The sequence below is a fragment of the Mustela nivalis genome (genome assembly GCF_964662115.1).
Source record: "Mustela nivalis genome assembly, chromosome: 4".
NCBI lineage: Eukaryota > Metazoa > Chordata > Mammalia > Carnivora > Mustelidae > Mustela > Mustela nivalis.
The window spans coordinates 27,622,123-27,641,447 of record NC_139023.1 but is presented as its reverse complement, the minus strand read 5'-3'; the positions used below and the strand labels follow the sequence as shown (position 1 = coordinate 27,641,447).

The 19,325-nt window shown below is 37.6% G+C and overlaps 1 protein-coding gene and 1 pseudogene across 3 annotated transcripts in view; both read right to left on the bottom strand.

Annotated features, from left to right (window-relative positions):
• The window catches only part of CNGA1 (cyclic nucleotide gated channel subunit alpha 1), a gene marked incomplete at its 5' end in the record, with an annotated part of 48,803 nt that overhangs the window by 28,980 nt on the left and 498 nt on the right, over positions 1–19,325 (bottom strand). Inside the window, 2 exons of one of the 2 annotated variants that reach the window (XM_082728373.1) lie at positions 2,835–2,937; positions 7,364–7,421. Of the gene's footprint in view, positions 1–2,834; positions 2,938–7,363; positions 7,422–19,325 lie in introns of those variants that run through there. The other variant, XM_082728375.1, reaches the window with a different exon arrangement.
• LOC309863493 (tubulin alpha-1B chain pseudogene) lies at positions 14,452–15,837 on the bottom strand (annotated as a pseudogene). Its single transcript has one exon. The product of its transcript is annotated as a tubulin alpha-1B chain pseudogene (transcript).

Here is a 19,325-nt window from a genome sequence, read left to right as displayed (position 1 = left end):
GCCCCCCAGGCACCCCTAATTTATTTTTTAAAGGGAAAAAATAATGTTTTTAAATAGAATATTGTGCAAGAACAAAAATTAAAAAAAAAAAAGGGGGGGGGTGCGCCTGGATGCCTCTGCTTTTGGCTCAGGTGATGATCTCAGGGTCCTGGGATCAAGCCCCACATCAGGCTCTCTGCTCAGCGGGGAACCTGCTTCCCCCCATCTCTCTCTCTGCCTGCCTCTCTGCCTACTTGTAATCTCTCTCTCTCTCTCTGTCAAATAAATAAATTAAATATTTTTAAAAAATAAAATAAAAATAGAATAAAATAATGTTTTCCAGGGCGCCTAGGTGGTTCAGTCAGTTAAGCCTCCACCTCCAACTCAGGTAACAATCCCAGAATCCTGGGACAGAGCCCTGCATCAGGCTCCCTACTCAGTCAGGAATCTGCTTCTCCTTCTGTCCTTCCCCGCCCCATTTGTGATCTCTCTCACACTCTCTCAAATAAATAAAATATTTTTTAAAATAAATAAAATAAGGGACGCCTGGGTGGCTCAGTTGGTTGGGCAGCTGCCTTCGGCTCAGGTCATGATCCCAGGGTCCTGGAATCCAGTCCCACATCAGGCTCCTTGCTCGGCAGAGAGCCTGCTTCTCCCTCTGCCTCTGCCTGCCTCTCTGTCTGCCTGTGCTCGCTCGCTCTCTCTCCCTCTGTCTCTGACAAATAAATAAAATCTTAATAAATAAATAAATAAATAAAATCTTTTCCAGGGATGCCTGGGTGGTTCGGTCGGTTAAGCGGCCAACTCCTGATTTCAGCTCAGGTCATCGTCTCAAGGTCGTAAGATTGAGCCCTGCATTGGGCTCTACACTCAGCAAGGAATCTGCTTGAGATTCTCTCTCTCCTTCTCTCTGGACCTCTCCCCCTGCTTGTGTGTCCTCTGTGTCTCTAAAATAAATAAACACATCTTTAAAAAGAAAGAAAGAAAGAAAAAAGAATGTTTTCCAATCCTTGCCCAATCTTACTGTTTAGTTGCAGAGCTATGGTTGTGGCTTCAAATTTAATGATGTTCCTGGAGTTGTGTAACCATGTAAAACAGGCTTTACGGGCTACCCCGCCGGGAGGCAGCCCGTGCCTGCAAACAGCCACCTCCTGCTTGGCAAAGACCTGGGCTCCACCCTAGCTCTTCACCAAACTGCCAGCGAGACCTTGGCAGAAATCCTTCTAAGCTTCTGTTCCCTCCCCTGTAAGAGGGAGATGAGAGTGCCCACCCTACCCATTGTAATGATTCTCTCCGGGGAGCTAACAAAAACAACAAATCAATATATACAAAGCAATAAAAATAATAAAATATATATAAAGCAATACTGAAGGGTTCTACAGATGGAAGTTGATGATATTATTACATCATCCCCAAGCTCAGAGAGGCAACCATCAACCTTCTCATGGAGACAAGAGTTAAATGATACAAATGGTCTTTCTTTAATGCCTCCTCCCTTGAACTATTACTTTGAGAGGCCACATTGGTCAGAACAACTATTTAATAATTATCTTTATAGGATTAAAAGCAAGGCATAGTTCCTATGAAAATGAAAGCAGAGCTGACACAACATTGTTGCTGTATCTGCCCTTAGCACGCACAGGGACCTGTCAGACTCACTGAGTCACTTGTTAGCAACTCTGAAAAACACATTCTTTTCCCAGGGAGAAACAATTTCACCAAAGAGGGCTCTCATACTCATTATCGCTACCTTCACGATCCACAGACGATTTACAAAGTAGCCATCATAACATAAAATCTCGATTGATCACAAGTCAAGAACAAAACCATTAAATAACCAAAAACATCTTCCAATACTTCTTTCTTTAGCCAAAACATTTTACAAGAAAATAGTGATATAACAGAGGGGTTTAAATGCCAGAAAATGTAAGCATGGAAGAACAAAAGAACTCTGTTTTGTTCACCACTACATTCCCACTGACAAGAAATTTTTTGTTTGTTTGTTTGTTTGTTTGTTTTTAAGATTTTATTTATTTATTTGACAGACATAGATCACAAGTAGACAGAGAGGCAGAGAGCTGAGCAGAGAGCTTGATGTGGAGCTCGATCCCAGGACCCTGAGATCATGACCTGAGCTGAAGGCCGAGGCTTAACCCACTGAGCCACCCAGGCGCCCCTAGAAGTGTTTTTTAAATACATTTTGAAAATTGATTTTAACACGAAAATCATATATACTATGATGTTGGGGCGTTGCAAGACCCTAGATCGTTGAAGAAAGTTTTCTTTAAAATTAATACATTCAGGCCTCCTGGGTGGCTGAGTCGGCGTCCAACTCTTGATTTCTGCTCAGTCATGATCTCAGTGTCATGAGATCAAGCCCTGTATCTGGCTTGAGATTCCTCTCTCCCTCTGCCCCTTGTCTTTCTCTCTTTCTCCCTCTCTATAAATAAATAAATAGATATATAGAGAGAGACATAAAATCAGTGTGTTCTACTAACCAAGGATAAGAACAAAGACTTCCTGCGATGCTTGGAGGCTTTAATGTGTTATCTTTCCATTTTCTCCTTTGAATCAGACACTATTCAGAATTCTCAAAATTGATCCCCCAAAATTAATAAATTCTGATTAACTGAAGGTTTCCTTGCCTCTTACGTTGGGATATCTCACCCCAATACCTGTTTCACAGTAAAATTCCTCGGGAAATGCATACTGATGAGAGGTGTTTGGGGAAAGTCCTAGAGTTCCATCTTCTACAAAATCTATTGTAACTTCATCAACCATTAATATATATATTATATATATCAATACATGTATTGACTATATTTTAAATAAGTTCTTTGGCCCTAAGTACTTACTTCTTTGTATATATGTATCTATGGCTGCCTGTGTATGTCCTACTTTCCCGAGGTTCTCCACGCTTCTGAAGGACGAGTGACTTCCTTTTTCTCTGTCTGTGCCCTGGGACAACACAAACACAAACTTTTTATGGAAATCATAAAGGTGAATAAACATATAAAAAGGCAAATAAATACTTAGAGTCCAGCACTTGAGGTCCCCTGGACTCTAATCACACGGAGATTTGTCAGTCACAAGGAGTATTTGAAATTTAGGATAATCTTTTTCCTTTTCTTACAAATGTATACCTTATACCCAAAAGGAACACATTAAGAGTCCTGATATTTTTCCTTGCAAACAATTTGCAGATAACATTCTAATCTGCATTTACTATTTCTGCTTCTCAACATTTGCGGAACCCAAGCTATGTAATCAGCAGCCCCATGTAGCTTGCTGAGGTGTGAAGGCGAGAGAGAGACAAGAAAGGACGGATTATTGATTAAGACAGGCTTCCGGCCCTCGAGAAGTTAGCAAAGAGAACCCTGTAAGTAATAAAAATCTAAAAGGACAATTTTGTATGTGTGTAGGTCAACTCTGTACAGCTGGGAGATTCACAAAGAGCTTTCCAAAGCAGGGCATATGGAACTGGATCCTAGAGGGTGATTAGGAGTTTTCTAGGCATAAAGGAAATGAGCAATCTTGGCAAAGGAAACACCATGTGATAAAGGTAAAGAAAGAAGAAAAAAATCAAATATTTCTTTTTTTTTTTTTTAAGATTTTATTTACTTATTGACAGACAGAGATCACAAGTAGGCAGAGAAGCAGACAGAGAGAGAGGAGGAAGCAGGCTCCATGCTTAGCAGAGAGCCCAGTATGGGGCTGGATTTCAGGACCCTGGGATCATGACCTGAGCCGAAGTCAGAGGCTTTAACCCACTTGGCCACCCAGTCACCCCTCAAATGTTTCTAACGGCTGGAATTGGAATGCCTGGGTGCCTGAGGCTCCCCTCGTCTCTCACATAGAACGTAGTACTTAGCATCAGGGCACTGAGCCATTCTTTTATTATGATGCATTTATAGCTGTGTCTTTCCCGCCAGACTTGAGAGCGGGCACCAATGAGCACTGGTTTTATGTCTATAGTATTTTAAATAACGTCTAGCACAAAATAAACAATGCAAAAAATTATTTTACTTTTGTTACTTCTTTTACTGCATGAATACTATGTCTACACTACATGTAGTGGTAATAAACATCTACACTCCATCATCATTTTAATGACTATGTTTAAATAGCTATTTCTATGACAGTACAATGTGTATATTTATTATTCCCAGTTGCCTTTAGAATAATTTTATCATGTTCCCTAGAATGCAATGTGTTTTAAAAAGAGATTTAATTAGATGTATGAATTTTGGGGAGACTCAACATGCTTTATATATTAAAACTTTAAAAATCATATATCAAGGGACATCTGATTTATCAATAGCTTTTAAAAAATCTATTTGGACTCCATAATTTCCTCTAAATAAGCAATGCAAATTTCCTATTAAATACACTCTACAAATTTAAATTTTTATTTGTAAATAAGACCTAATTTTATTGTATTGACTAGTCATTACAAGCTTATAGAACTATTAATTTATACATTGATTTTTGTAGCCTATTATCTTATTGAACATTTTATTAGTTTTAATAGTTTTAAATTAATCTATTGAAGTTTTTGAGTAGACAATTATATTATCCATGGGTAATATTAATTTTATCTCTGCAAACTGTATACTTTGTTTTGTTTTCCTGTCTTACTGGGTTGAGTAGAAATCATAGAACAATGTTAGATAATATATCAGCACTCTTTGTCTTATTTCAGTCTCTAGAATTTCTTCTATTTTTGCCCATGATTTCAGATAAGTTGTATTTCTTATGTTAAAGCTTTTTTATTACTAATTTCCTATTTTATCAAAAATAGATGTTGAAATTTATCAATTGCCTTCTCATCAATTAAATCTATATGAATTAAAGCTAAATAGATTGGTACTTTGGAACGTTTGTACATTTAAGAACCATTAGTATAATTATAAACACTTGTACCATATAAAGAGTAGCCAGAGAATGTAGGCCGTGTACCTTTTTTGACGATATTTGCCTAGTTCATAGCATAGCTCGAAATCTTCATGCGGTAGTTGTCTGCTGAGGGGAAGGTACACTATGTTTTTCCTTTAAGAGATGTAGTTACCAGCTGTGGAAGGTTTGGTTAGTGCCACAGCCAAAACTTACAATATGGCCGCCCAGTTCCCATGTACTCTTTCCCAAGGGGAAAGGTTCTGGCATTATATGGATTTATTCCTTTGACCTATTGATGGGGACACAATAAGACAGTGACTGGCACACAATAGGTACTAAATAAATATTTGTTGAATAATTAATAAGTAAAAAAATATTTAAGTTATAAGTGGCATTTTTGGAAGTAGTTCTTGGACCCTTCTTTCAATTTTGCCTGTAATTTTTCATCAATTTGATTTTTACTTCTAAAATGAAATTTGGGGCATCTGGGTGGCTCAGTTGGTTAAGCAGCTGCCTTCAGCTCAGGTCATGATCACTGGATCCAGGGATCAAGTCCTGCATCCAACTCCCTGCTTGCTGGAGAGCCTGCTTCTCCTTCTGCCTCTGCCTGCTGTTCTGCCTAATTGTGCTTTCTTTCTGTCAAATAAATAAATTAAATCTTTTAATTAATTAACTAGTTAATTAAAATAAAATTTAGACATTCGTTTTTGTAGAAAATAATCTATTTTATCCAGACTTTTTACACATACTGACTTCACAGCCTAAAAATTACCTCCTTGAAAAAGACAAAGATCGGAATCGCTATTTTGTTATCTTTACTTAAAGACGTATTTGACTATTCTTCCCCGCCAACCCTATTCCTGCTTTTTTTTCTTTTCTTTTCTTTGTTATTTCTAAGGGGTAAGGCATTTAATTTAAACTTCACTTATTATTTCTAACTTTGACTGTGGGCAGAGAATGCAGCCTGTGTACTTCTTTGCCTTACTGAGATTATTCTATGATCAGAGTTTATAAACATTTCAAGTGTAGAGAAAAGAGGGTGTAATCCTCTATGGTATATAAAGTATAATCAATAACTATCAGGTCTTTTATTTCCAGTTATTCTGATACTCCCACCTCACCCTATCCTCTTTCATCTCCCTGCTTGATCCAACAAAAACATAAGTGAAAGATGTATATGGAAAGAATGCCAAGAGAAGGAATGAATGTAATTGAACAAATTAAGGGGTATATAAACAAAAAGATTGAAATGTAAAAAGCCAACTGTAAGACATGTGTTTATTGATAGGAACATTTTAGAAACTTAGTTTAATAATGTCTAACTCTCTAATATAGAATGAAATGGCAAGAATTCATAATCCTGTAACCTTCGCACAACAAAAAATGATAAAGAATAACTTTTTTAAGATTTTATATATATATTTATTTATTTATTTGAGAGAGAGCGAGAGCGAGAGAGAGTGATCGGGGTGAGGGGCGGAGGGAGAAGCAGACTCCCAACTGAGCAGGGAGACTGATGAGGGGCTCAATCCTAGGACTTTGGGATCATGACGCTAACAGAAGGCAGATGCTTAACCCACTGAGCCACCCAGGTGCCCCTAAAGAGTAGTTTTTAAATTTATAAAAACAAAACATGATGGGGTGCCTGGGGCACTCAGTGGGTTAAGCATCTGCCTTCGGCTCAGGTCATGATCTCAGGGTCCTGGGATGGAGCCCCACATTGGACTCTCTGCTCAGTGGGGAGCCTGCTTCCCCCTCTCTGCCTGCCTCTCTGCCTATTTGTGATCTCTGTCTGTCAAATAAATAAATAAAATATTTTAAAGAATAAAATAAGACATGACAGTAACAAAAAGTCTAATTAAAATATACATGTCTATCATGGAGAATTAAGAAAAGAAGGTAAGGTGATTTCAATTTGGGCTCCATCACACAACAGTAATACTTTGCCTTCAGAAACCAACTTAATCTCTTTAAACCACTTATTTATCTCTAAAAGGGAGTATGCAGAGTGCTATAATAAGTTTATAAAGTACCTAAAACTTAAGAAGTTCTCAACGAGCTCATATTTTCAGGAGTTAATTTTTTTATTAAGATTTTATGAATTTAATGGTGTTCAATCTCCAAACATTGGAAAGAGAAAGAAACCCCAGTATATGGTACTTCCTTTGCAGAAAGACAAATCTGCCAAAGTTATTGTTTCTGAGTTCTAAAAATGAACTTGAAATTTGCAAAAGGGATGTGGTATTTACTGTGTTGTGATATCCAGATTAGTAGACTCCTATTACCAGGTCTTTATTTATTATTATGTTTAACTAAAAGTGTATTTTAGTAGAATATTCACTTGTCGGTGAAAAATACAAGCAATCACCAGCTGTAAATAGAAAGTACGTAAGACAGAAAACAAAGCAAATGCTGATATTTTAATAAATCAAAACAGAGGTAGAAGCATTATGTGAAAATACAACAGTAATTACTACTGGGTTCTTACCTTTGGTTGCTTAAGCAATATATCTTTGTCTTCTAGAAATGGAAGTCAATGGCATATCCAAAATAAACAGGGATAGAGTATAAATCTTGACATTGTCAAAATCCGGTTCCTAATTATTTTAAATAATAAATCTGTTGGTCTTTTTCTTTTCTGTAATTATGTGCAAATGGCTAGTTTTCCTACCTAATCATTCCCAAGGAAAGAAACAGTTCTGTGGCATTGGCAAAGGAGGATTTTCATGGGTCATTATTGGATTTGCGGATTTATATACGGATGAAAATAACAGCAACCAAATCACCATTATCCTTAGCTTGACCCGGAGCTTATTAATATGTATGAGTTAGAGATAAAAGGGGGTTGCTCAGAGCTACACCTCTTGACAAATCTGAAAGTGAAGTTAGCCAAGGGTTATAGTGCCTAATGGATTTTATTAAAGTTACACTATCAATTCACCCAGGGTTATAATCCTGAAAGAATTGTTTGGGTTTAGGGATGCCTGGGTGGCTCAGTCAGTTCAGCGTCGACCTTCAAATCAGGTCATGATCCTAGGGTCCTGCGACTGAGTCCCACATGGGGCTCCCTGCTTGGAAGGGATCCTGCTTCTCCTGCTGCTCTGCCTGTTTGTGCTTTCTCTATCTCTGACAAATAAAGTGAATAAAATCTTTTTCAAAAAAAAAAAGAAGGAATTGTTTAGATTTTTTGCAATATATGATTAAATTTCTAAATACAGTGCGATCTTATTAAAAACTATTAAAACTATTAAAAACTATTAAAATATAGAGTGAATTATTTATTCATTTTGTGAAAGAATTGCATGTGTGAAACATACCTGACCAAGAGATAAAGAGTCTGAGCTTGCCTGAAAGGATAGTTCTTACTTCAGCTGTGCAAAAAACATTAAGTTATGCCAGTTAGCATCTCAGTGTTATTCTAATGACCAAAAAAAATTTTCCTTAAGAATTTTTAGTGCAACATTTGACAATTTTACATAGTCTCAAAACTTTGGCTTATGACTGAAATTCATGAACAATCTGAAATATTCTCTCCATTTAGCAAAACTGCTTTCATTTCTGTCTATCAGCTCCCAAAATACATCTTTCTTTCTCCAGTACTTGCACTATATGTCCTGCTGAGTAATTAGTCGCTGAACAACCCAGTTAATGTTTGCCGTTCCAGTTGGATGACCTCCGCACCCAGTGGGCTCCAAGGTCCTCAAAATGGGAGATCCCCCACGGTACCTGACAGAGAAAATTAGCGGAGTACTGAGTACTCTTTTCTTTTGGAAAGTTGGCTTTTGGGTTCTAGAATTTTAAAGATTTTATTTATTTATTTGACAGAGAGAGATCACAGGTAGATAGAGAGGCAGGCAGAGAGAGAGAGAGAGGGAAACAGGCTCCCTGCCGAGCAGCCGAGCAGAGAGCCCGATGTGGGACTCGATCCCAGAACCCTGAGATCTTGACCTGAGCCGAAGGCAGCGGCTTAACCCACTAAGCCACCCAGGCGCCCCAGGTTCTAGAATTTTAAAAGTAATATTTAATTTCTGATTATAAAAGAAAATATGTTTCATAAAACATGGCTATTACAGAAAGGAAGAAAATAAAACTAAAATGGGTTTACCTTACTCATATTCTTATCATGATCAATATTAACATTTTGGTTCATACTCTCATATGTAGTTTTTATATAAAATTATTCTGGTTTTATTAATATTATAATATTTTTTATTTTTTATTACTAAATATGTACCCAAAAGTGTCCTTTCAAAGACTGCATCACATTCTATGATATTCTATTATTACATAATTTATGGATAGATTTCAATTTCATTGGACATTTTTCTTCTGGTATAAATTTTTCAAAAGGAATGTTCTTATTTTTAAATCATTATGTACAACTGTGATCACTTATTATTTTCTTAGGAATGAGATTACTAGAATAAAGTGTATTACCATTTTTATTACTTCAAATTTGTATTGCCAGTATAATTTCCAGAAAATCTGGTTACCTGTTTGACTGTATAACATTAAGTAAACAACTGTCATTTGTAATTTGTTGACTTCTTTCAATTTTTCAACCAGTATGTTACCAATATACTATTTTAGCCCACTTTTTTGTAACTTAGTTATAACACCTAGCCTTTAAACTGTTAGAATGTGTGTTTTTGATAAAACCACTCCATTACACACTTCCTCCAAACTAACCAATGTAGTCACTTAGGTCACAATTTAGTTTTATGCTAAAATGTTATTGTTTCAGTCTCTCTCTCTCTCTCTCTCTTTTTTTTTTTTTACAATGCATGCTTATTATTTTAATTTCAGTCTGGGTGTGTCAGTCTCTTTAAGCAGAATTACATAATCTGCTTAGGAAAATAAACCCCTTGCTTTGCATAACACAGAGGTATCTTAAACCCATCTCTATGAAATTAATTGAAAACATTTCAAAAAGCATGAAATGGTAGTAAATATTGAAATCACCTATAGAAAGGATAGTAAGGAATGAAGAGACACACAAAGAGAACCCCCCACTCCTCTCCCCACTGAAACCCTCAGTTTGTTTCCCGGAGTCCAGAATCTCTCATGGTTCGTCTCTCTCTCTCTGATTTCTCCCCCTTCGGATTTCCCTCCCTTCCTCCATGGTATTGCTTATGTTCCACATATGAGCAAAACCATATACTAATTGTCTTTCTCTGCTTGACTTACTTCTCTTAACATAATCCCCTCCGGTTCCATCCCTGTGGTCGCATTCATCCTTTGTGATGGCTGAGTAATATTCCATTGTATATATGGACCACATCTTCTTCATCCATTCATCTGTTGAAGGACAGCTCAGCTCCTTCTACAGTTTGGCTATTGTGGCCGTTGCTGCTATGAACATGGGGGTAGCTGTGCCCCTTCTTTTCACAACATCTGTATCTTTGGGGTAAATACCCAGTAGTGCAATGGCTGGGTCATAGGGTAGCCCTATTTTTAACCTGCTGAGGAACCCACACTGTTTTCAAAAGTGACTGCACCAATTTGCATTCTCTAGACCTATCTCTTATGTGAAAGATAAAACTAAAACAAATACACCTGAAAATAAAACAAGATGATGAGACTGGGACTTTGTTCATGGAATATTCATTTTCTCATGGATTGTTTCTTATTTGAAACTTTCTTAAATGATTTAATGAATTAAATAGTTGGAGCAATAATTTTAATCAAAATTTCTTCCTCCTGCCCATTTAACTTCCAGTTGACATCATGAAACTTCACAGAACTTGTGATTATAAAACAGTTCTTGCCCCAGTGAATGTTAATGCGAGGTCTTCGAGCGCAATGGTCCAGAAAGAATTCTTGAGACATTTACAGTGCAACTTACTAAGTTCATTTAAGTAGTACAGGGGCAGGACCCTTGGGCAGAAAGACCTGCACATTTTGCCCTCTGAGGCTGGTGGTTATTGACTTAGTAATCAAAGAGAAGGGGGCATGCAGGAAGTATCAGATTACTTTGAATTTCTTTGAATTTCCATGCCTAAAACTAATTTTGCAAGATTCCTGTGCTGCTTATCATTCCGTTCAATATTAACTCTTGGTGAAATATACAGGCAGTGGTGAGACCCTTAAGGAATGTAGCAAATAGCAAATACTTGATCCTCATCCAAACTGTGCAAGCTTTAGGTCAGCCTTCTGGGCTAAGGGTAAATATTTTCCTGCCTCAAAATCAAATCCCTCAACCAGTCTCTCTCTCCCTCCATCTCTCTCTCTCTCTCTTTCTCTCTCTCTCACACACACACACACACACACACACACAATTCTTTACCTCTTTGGAATGACTCGTTTGTTTTATCTCAAATGCACCTTTCTTTACCATCTCTCACACTTCTTTCTTCTACCTTTCCCCCTCCAAATCCACAGTTAATTAATTTTAGGGACACCTGGGTAGCTCAGTGGGCTAAAACCTCTGCCTTCAGCTCTGGTCATGATCGCAGGGTCCTGGGATAGACCCCCGCATCGGGCTCTCTGCTCAGCAGGAAGCCTGCTTCCTCTTCTCTCTCTCTCTCTCTGTCTGCCCCCCTGCCTACTTGTGGTCTCTGTCTGTCAAATAAATAAATAAAATATTTTTTTAAAAAAGGATGAACTTTTTATTATCCCAATTCTCCAGGTAATGCTCTTCAGCTGTGTAGTCTAGAGACAAAATGACTTAATCTTCCTGAATTTCCATTTCCTCTGTGGAATGAAAATGTAATGCCTACTTCATTAGGTTTTTGTGAAGATAAATGGAGCAAGGTTATAGAGTGTCACACACTTTTGGTATACACAGTCAATGTTCTCTCCCTCTCCTTCCCTTTTCTCTGAGCTCTTAGACTGCATCTAAAGCTTCGCTGCCCATGGATGAGGTCTTACCAGTCCTCGATATGTTGTCATGGGACTCCTGGAAGCCAGGTACATGCAGCTATTAATAGCTAACTTATGTAAAGCTGTAGAACCATTATTTATATCTTGTTTCTAAATAATTTATTATATAATTCTAGTAAAGTATGATCAAGTGAAATAATTCTTTTTTTTTTTAATGAAAATCTGTTTTTTGTGTGTAGAGCACTTAACAATGTGAAATACTAATCGTTCGTAAAGGCATAGAATTTGTTCAAGTGTTCCTTTGTTCATTCAACATATAATTCCTAAGCACCACACTGTACTGGGCACTGTTTGAAGGTCTGGGAGAACACACAGCCTTTCCCTTAGAGACAATAACCAAAGAAGAGATTTTTACAATACAAGATAGTTAAGAGCTGAGGAAGCACTTACAAGGAGCTCTAAGATTTGGGGAGGAGAAGAACTAGACCGGAAGACTGCCACGGGAAAATTATCTCCGCTGAAATTGAAGGTAAATAGGAATGTTGTTTTCACACATTAAACGTACATACTAGGATATTCAAAGGGTGAGAGTGTGCTTTATTTTGTTTTGTTTTGTTTTCCCCTCCAAAGTGTGATGAGCTTGACCTAGCCCATCTATCCATGGATTTCTTTTCTTGGGACCTGCAGTAACCTTGACTGATGGAAAGAACAGAGCCACATTGGATTACCTGTTTAGTAGGCTACTTTTAGTCTGGTTCCGGGTCTTGCTTGGTCAGCTCCCTTTAATCTTTATAATCCTATTTAAACTGCCTCTAACTATAAATGCTCATTTGCATGACATTGACTCCTGTATTTTCATTTCAAAAATCACGTGATTCCAGGGATTCTGGCTCTTGACCCTAGATTATTAAATATTTGATAGTCTGCCTTCCAACCCACCAAGACTTTTAGCCAGAGTGGTCAGCGATGTCTTTGCAGCATTTATAACCATAATAATTAAATGTCATGTAATTAATTGTTTAATGTTTGTCTTCCCTGTAAGAAATGTAAACACCAAGGAGCCAGGCCCTGTGTCTGTGTTGTTCATCACTCTGTCTCTACTGTCTACCATCATTCTATAGTAACTGATATTACAAGACCCCCTTATAAATTGCTATGCAAATTAAATAAAATGTTTATTATTATGTCTGAATTTAACTGGCCTCAGAAACTTACAGAATTTTGATTAATCCTCATATATATAAGGAGAAGCTGAGTCATAGAATTTTAGCACCTGATGTTCTTAGAATATTGGAAATAATAAACTTTGGAGTCAGACTAATGTAGACTTGCATCCTTGATCTTGGGCAAATTTTTTAACTCCTCTGAGGCTCTGTTTTTTTCCTCAGTATAATGGGACAACTTCCTTGTTTCAAGTTATAGTAATTAGAATAATCTACATTAAAACTCTTCCCACAGTCTCTGGCACAAATCAGGCCCTCATTATGTAATTATTAAGATTATTATTATTTTACTGAGAAATAGTTCCTGAAGCCCACACTATTAGTAATTTGCTGCTAGATATCAGGTAAACAACAGAATTAGATAGAGAAAATCTCAAAAGGATTCAGCGTAAAAATGACTCTGTCATGCAGAAGTGTGTAGTTGTCCCAGAGGAGTTTAAGTCTTTTATTTTTTTTTAATTTAATTTAATTTTTTTTTTCAGTAAAAAAGATTCAAAATTCAAGATTCACTGTTTATGCACCACACCCAGTGCTTAAGTCTTTTAGGTAAATATGAAAACATTTCAAATTTTGAAATGTTTGTGCCTTCAGGATGCTAGGATTCTGCAGAATCTACAGTGGAAATATGGTTGCTTACTTACCTTCCTAAAACTAGCTTTGGATTCAGCTTTCTCAGATAAGCCAAATCTTCCATATGATACCTAACTTTTAAAATTTGGTCACTGTGCCCCTTCTCCCACAGGCCCACCCCTAACATGAGCAGGACTGAGTGAGGCAAGAGAACACATAGAGGCCTACATAACACATGTCTAAATATTTAAAATCAAGTTAATGAAGTATTAAATAAAATGTGTTTTGTTTTCACCTTGAAAAACACATATATATATGTTATATATATATATATATATATATAATCTGTAAAATAGATTGTTTTAACACAATTGAAACTTGGCTCAATGTCACAGATAACTGGATTTAATTTTTTTTGAACATTTTATTTATTTATTTGACAGACAGAGATCACAAGTAGGCAGGGAGGTAGGTAGAGAGGTGGGGGGGGAAGCAGGCTCCCCACCGAGCACAGAGCCCGATGCGGGGCTCAATCCCCGGACCCTAGGATCATGACCTGAGCCGAAGGCAGAGGCTTTAATCACTGAGCCACCCAGGCACCCCTGGATTTAATTATTTTATGTGTCTGGATGGGCCTATTGGAGGGCCAGGGATATTCACTAAGTAATAAAATAAAGATATACACAAATGATAATTGACTATATATTACATACAATTTATTTTTCTACCTTTTCAGGAAAATTATTAAATGCCTTATAATAATCATGATTTTACATTATTTGTGTTCTATTGATAGTAGGGCCAAGTTTGATAATCTTTTTTTCTTAAAGCCTTTACTTTGAGACACGATGGAAAACGGAAAAACCTTATAGGTAGACATGGAAAAGTAAGATGTGATCACAGTTAAAAGTGAAGCAATCTAATTAGACAGCTTTAATGCCTGTCCACTAATGTAGAAGCTGAAATTCTGAGTGTGACCTGTTGTAGGGCTGAAAGGAATGGAAATTAGTATTCTGCTCCTTCTTATTCACCCTCTCCTTCAACAGAATCTACACCAACATCCTGATAATCCTTCTCAAGGGTGGCCATGTCCTCATGGGCATCAGAAAACTCTCTTTCCTCCATGCCCTCCCCCACATACCCATGAACAAGGGCACACTTGGCATACAGCAGGTGGAACTTGTGGTCCAGGTGAGACCAGGCCTCAGCGATGGCTCTAGTGTTGCTCAGCATGCGCACAGCTCGCTGTACTTTGGCTAAGTCTCCACCAGGTACCACGGTGGGAGGCTGGTAATTAATGTCCACTCTGAAGCCCGTGGGGCACCAGTCCACAAACTGGATGGTACACTTGGTCTTGGCAATGGCAGCACTGATGTCTTTGGGAACCACATCACCACAGTACAAAAGGCAGCAACCCAGGTATTTACTATGGAGGGATCACATTTCACCATCTGGCTGGCTGGCTCAAAGCATGAATGCATTGGTGATCTCTGCTATAGAAAGCAGTTCATGGTAGGCTTTGCAGATGAGATGACAGGAACATATGTGGCCTGAGGGAAGTGCATGTGGGGATAGGACTCCAGGTTGGTCTAGAATGCTGTCAGACCAACATGCAGGGCTCCATCAAATCTGGGGAAGTGGTGATAGAAGAAATACCTCACTAATAAGGTGGTTAAGTTTATTGTAGGTTGGGCATTCAATATCCAGGTTTCTATGACAGATGTCATAGATGGCCTCGTGGTCTACCATGAAGGCACAATCAGAGTGCTGCAGGGTGGCCTGGGTAGTAATGATGGAGTTGTAGGGCTCAACTACAGCTGTGCAAATCTGGGGGTCTAAACGGAGAACTCCAGCTTGGACTTCTTGCCATAATCGACAGAGAGACGTTCTATCAGCAGGGAGGTGAACCTTGAACAAGTTCCCCTCCAAAACTGTGTAAAACCAAAAAGCTTTGCATGCAGTGGTCAGCCAATTTCTGAATTTGGTTCAAAACAAGGTCAATGATCTCCTTGCCAGTGGTGTAGTACCCTCAGACATAGTTATTAGCAGCATCTTCATTGCCTGTGATGGGCTGCTCAGGGTAGAAAAGCTGGCAGTCAGTGCCAGTGTGAACTTTACCAATGACTGTGGGTTCCAGGTCTACAAACACTAAGAAGGTATTGAAGGTGTGCTTGCCAGATCCCATCTCACTGAACCAGGTGTTGAAGGAGTCATCTCCTCCTCCAGTGGTCTGCTCACTTTCCATCTGGCCATTAGGTTGGAAGTATTCCAGGCAATAGAGTTCCCAATAGGCATTGCCAATCTGGAAACTCGCCTGGCCAATGCGGATGAAGATACGCTCATGCATGGTAGCTACGGGTAGCAAGGGCAGGTGACAGGAGCAGACATTAGTCCCAGTTACCATCCCTGATAAGCTAGGAGTCAAGGTTAAGTAATGCACTCAAGTTAGATCATACTTCTTGAGTCATCATAGAGTTTACATCATTTTGTTAATTTCTCTGTAGGCAATCTTTGTATTGTTTGCCAATACAACTCATAAAATGATACTTAGATTTAGAAATAAATCATAAATTTTAAATAACATGTTTCAACATTGTACTTGGCTCTTATAAGTCATCTATATTATGGACTTGGCTTTGCTGTGACAATGTAGCTTGATTCCAAACGGGACAAAAGATATGAAATCACTGTCTTCAAAATACTGCACAATAGCATGTGAGTGTGATATTTGAGAGAAGGGGAGAAAATGAGCTGAACCATTTATGAACTATGACAAAATGAGATAAAGCAGAGCCCAATGGTCTAGCTTAGTTGAGGAGCCTGAAATATGATCTTGGAGACCAAAGTGGTTAGAATTGCAGAACAGAGTTCCAGAGAGGAGGAAACTGTGCAGACAAAGAGCTCCAGAAATCTGCAAAGAGGTCTTCTCAAGTCTTTGGTGGAATAAAATAAAATAAAATGCATCTTCATGTCATTTACAAGAAATGGCTTTTTAAAAAGATTTTATTTATTTGTTAGAGAGAGAGCATGAACTGGAGGAAGAGGGAGAGAGAATCTGAAGCAGACTCCATGCTGAGTCAAGAGCCCAACCCCAGGGCTCAATCTCACCACCACAAGATCATGACCTGAGCCAAAACCCAGTCTGCTGCTCAACCCACCCAGGAGCCCCATGTACAAGAAATGTTTTAAACAGAGAGGTACCGGGATAGAAGAAGGTAGAACGTGTAAACTCTAGTAATAAAACAGCTGGTTTAGCTATATTAGTATCAAAGTAAATTCAAATCAAAAAGTTATTATTAGAAATACACAAGAACATTGAATAATGATTGAAGTGTCAATTGATTAAGAAGCCATAACAACCCAACTTGTATGTGCACCTAATGACAAATCTTCAAAAATTCATGAAACAAAAACTGGCATCACTAAATTTGTAGACAAACTCACAACTGCATGTGATTTTAATACTTTATTCTCAGTAATTGATAGGACGAATTTAAAAATCAGTAGTAAACTAGATCTTGAGCAACGAATTTGTCCTAACTGACATTTATATAACACTATACCCAACAATGGCAGAATTTATATTTTAAATTTTACTTGGCACATTCACCAGGACAAGCCATATGGTGGGCCAGATGCCAAATCTCAGTAAATTTCAGAGGGCTGTAAGTATAAAGAATATATTCTATGTTCAAAACAGAATTAAATCAGAAATCAATAGTAGGAGGGAATCTGGAAAATCTCCAAATATGTGGAAATGAAGCAACATACTCCAAAATAGCCCATGGTCAAAGAAGAGATCACTAGGAAAGTTTTAGAATACTCTGAACTAAATGATAAAAAAAAAAAAAATCAAAATTTGCTGTATGCAGCTAAAGCAGTATTTGAAGGCAAATTAGTTTTAAATGTCTGAATTAGAAGGAGTAAAGTTTTAAAAATAAATGCTCTTCCCTGATATGAGGAAGTTGAGAGGTGGAGGATTTTGGGGGTAGGAAAGGAATAAATGAAACATGATGGGATGAAGAGGGAGACAAACCGGAAGAGACTCTTAATCTCTCAAAACAAACTAAGGGTTGTGGGGAGGAGGGTGGGGAGAGGGTGGTTGAGTTACAGGCTTTGGGAAAGGTACATGCTATGGTGAGTGCTGTGAAGTGCGTAAACCTGGCGATTCACAGACCTGTACCCCTGGGGCCAATAATACATTATATGTTAATAAAAAAATAAAAATAAAATAAAAAATTAAAATCAATGATCTATGTTTCCACCTTAGAAACTAGAAGTAAATTAAAGTCGGTGTAGAAGGAAAGAAGTAAAAATAAAATAATAAGTAAATGTATCGAATACATAATAATGATAATAAAAATGATAGCAGAAGCTAATGAAATCTTAGAAGTCAGTAAAGAAAATCAAGATAAGAGCTGGTTCTGGGAATAATTAATAAAGGGCACCTGGCTGGCTCAGTAGTGGAGCATGAGACTCTTGATCTCGGGGTTATAAGTCCGATTACTTGAAAGTAAAATTTTTAAAGAAAATAAAAAATGAATTGAAACCTCCTAGAAGACTAATTGAGAAAAAAAAAAAGGGATCACAAATTCTCAACTGTAGACTTGGCACGGTTCACTGGTGGGCCAACTGGAGATTTTTTGATGCTCCTTTTTTGGTTATATAAACACCATACTTTTGGGGGGAATAAAAATCCCCCAAATAAATGTCACTCAAGACAGTCTATGGTGCTATAACAGCATAATATCCAAAATCATCCAGAAATAGGCAGTGAAGGAAAATATAAAGTTCTGCTTAGGCAACAGTTAAACTGAGAAAACAAAGATCCTAAATAAGGTTAAATATTTTTTTTTGAAAGGTTAAATATTTATTTTTCTCCTTCTTATCAGAACTGAGAAAGAAGAATTACAGCAAAGTGCCTCCTACCTAAAATAGACCTTAATAAGAAATGGGAATCCAATTTTTATAAGAAATCATCTGGGTGGTACATTTTTAGTGGGTTTGTTTAAAAAAAAAAAAATCCAATTAGCAAATAGGATAAAACATAGACTCTGAAGCCAGACTTCATTAGTTAGCATTCCAAATCTACCACTTGCCAGCTATGTGTCCATAAACAAGTTACTTAATGTCTGTGTGCCTCTCTTTCCTCATCTGTAAAGTAGGGGTTAATAATATTATTGCCAATCCATTATAATTTAAAAGGCAAATATTTATACGTGCTTAAAATAACTCACACAGGTGCCAAATAATTAATAAATAATACTTTAGATCACATTTACAATCATCATCAATCTTTAATCAAAGCAAAATTTTCAAGTCTGATGTTCAAACAAAACGTTTAAATAGAAATCTAAGTTCTAAAACTTACTGTCCAAATTTTGGCATAAATCACCCTCCCTTCCAATTTTCACCTAGTCCCCCCCATGATATTCCTTCTCCACCAAGCCATCCACACATAAAAGCGTGTGCCTCCTATGGTTGAACTGACTGTTCTTAACTCTTCGTTTATCAGCCTGAGAACAAGAAAAGCAAGATTGAGGCCGCTGTCATGAAACTCTTAGGTAATAAAGTTAATAGCACTGTTCATAGTACCTAGAACAAAGGCAAGGTGAGCAGAGGAGAGATTTTTCATTGTTGAAGTCCCAGAACACAGAGACATCCCACTTTTACGGCAAAGGTTTTAACAGGATTTATACCCACTTCATACCAGATAATCACCTACCACCAGGCCTTTCACCAACTCATTGGTTAAGTTACTTAACCTTGCTCGGATCCCTCATCTGTAAAAAGTGGCCATTAAAAGACTAGGTTGTGAGATACAATGGGTGCCCA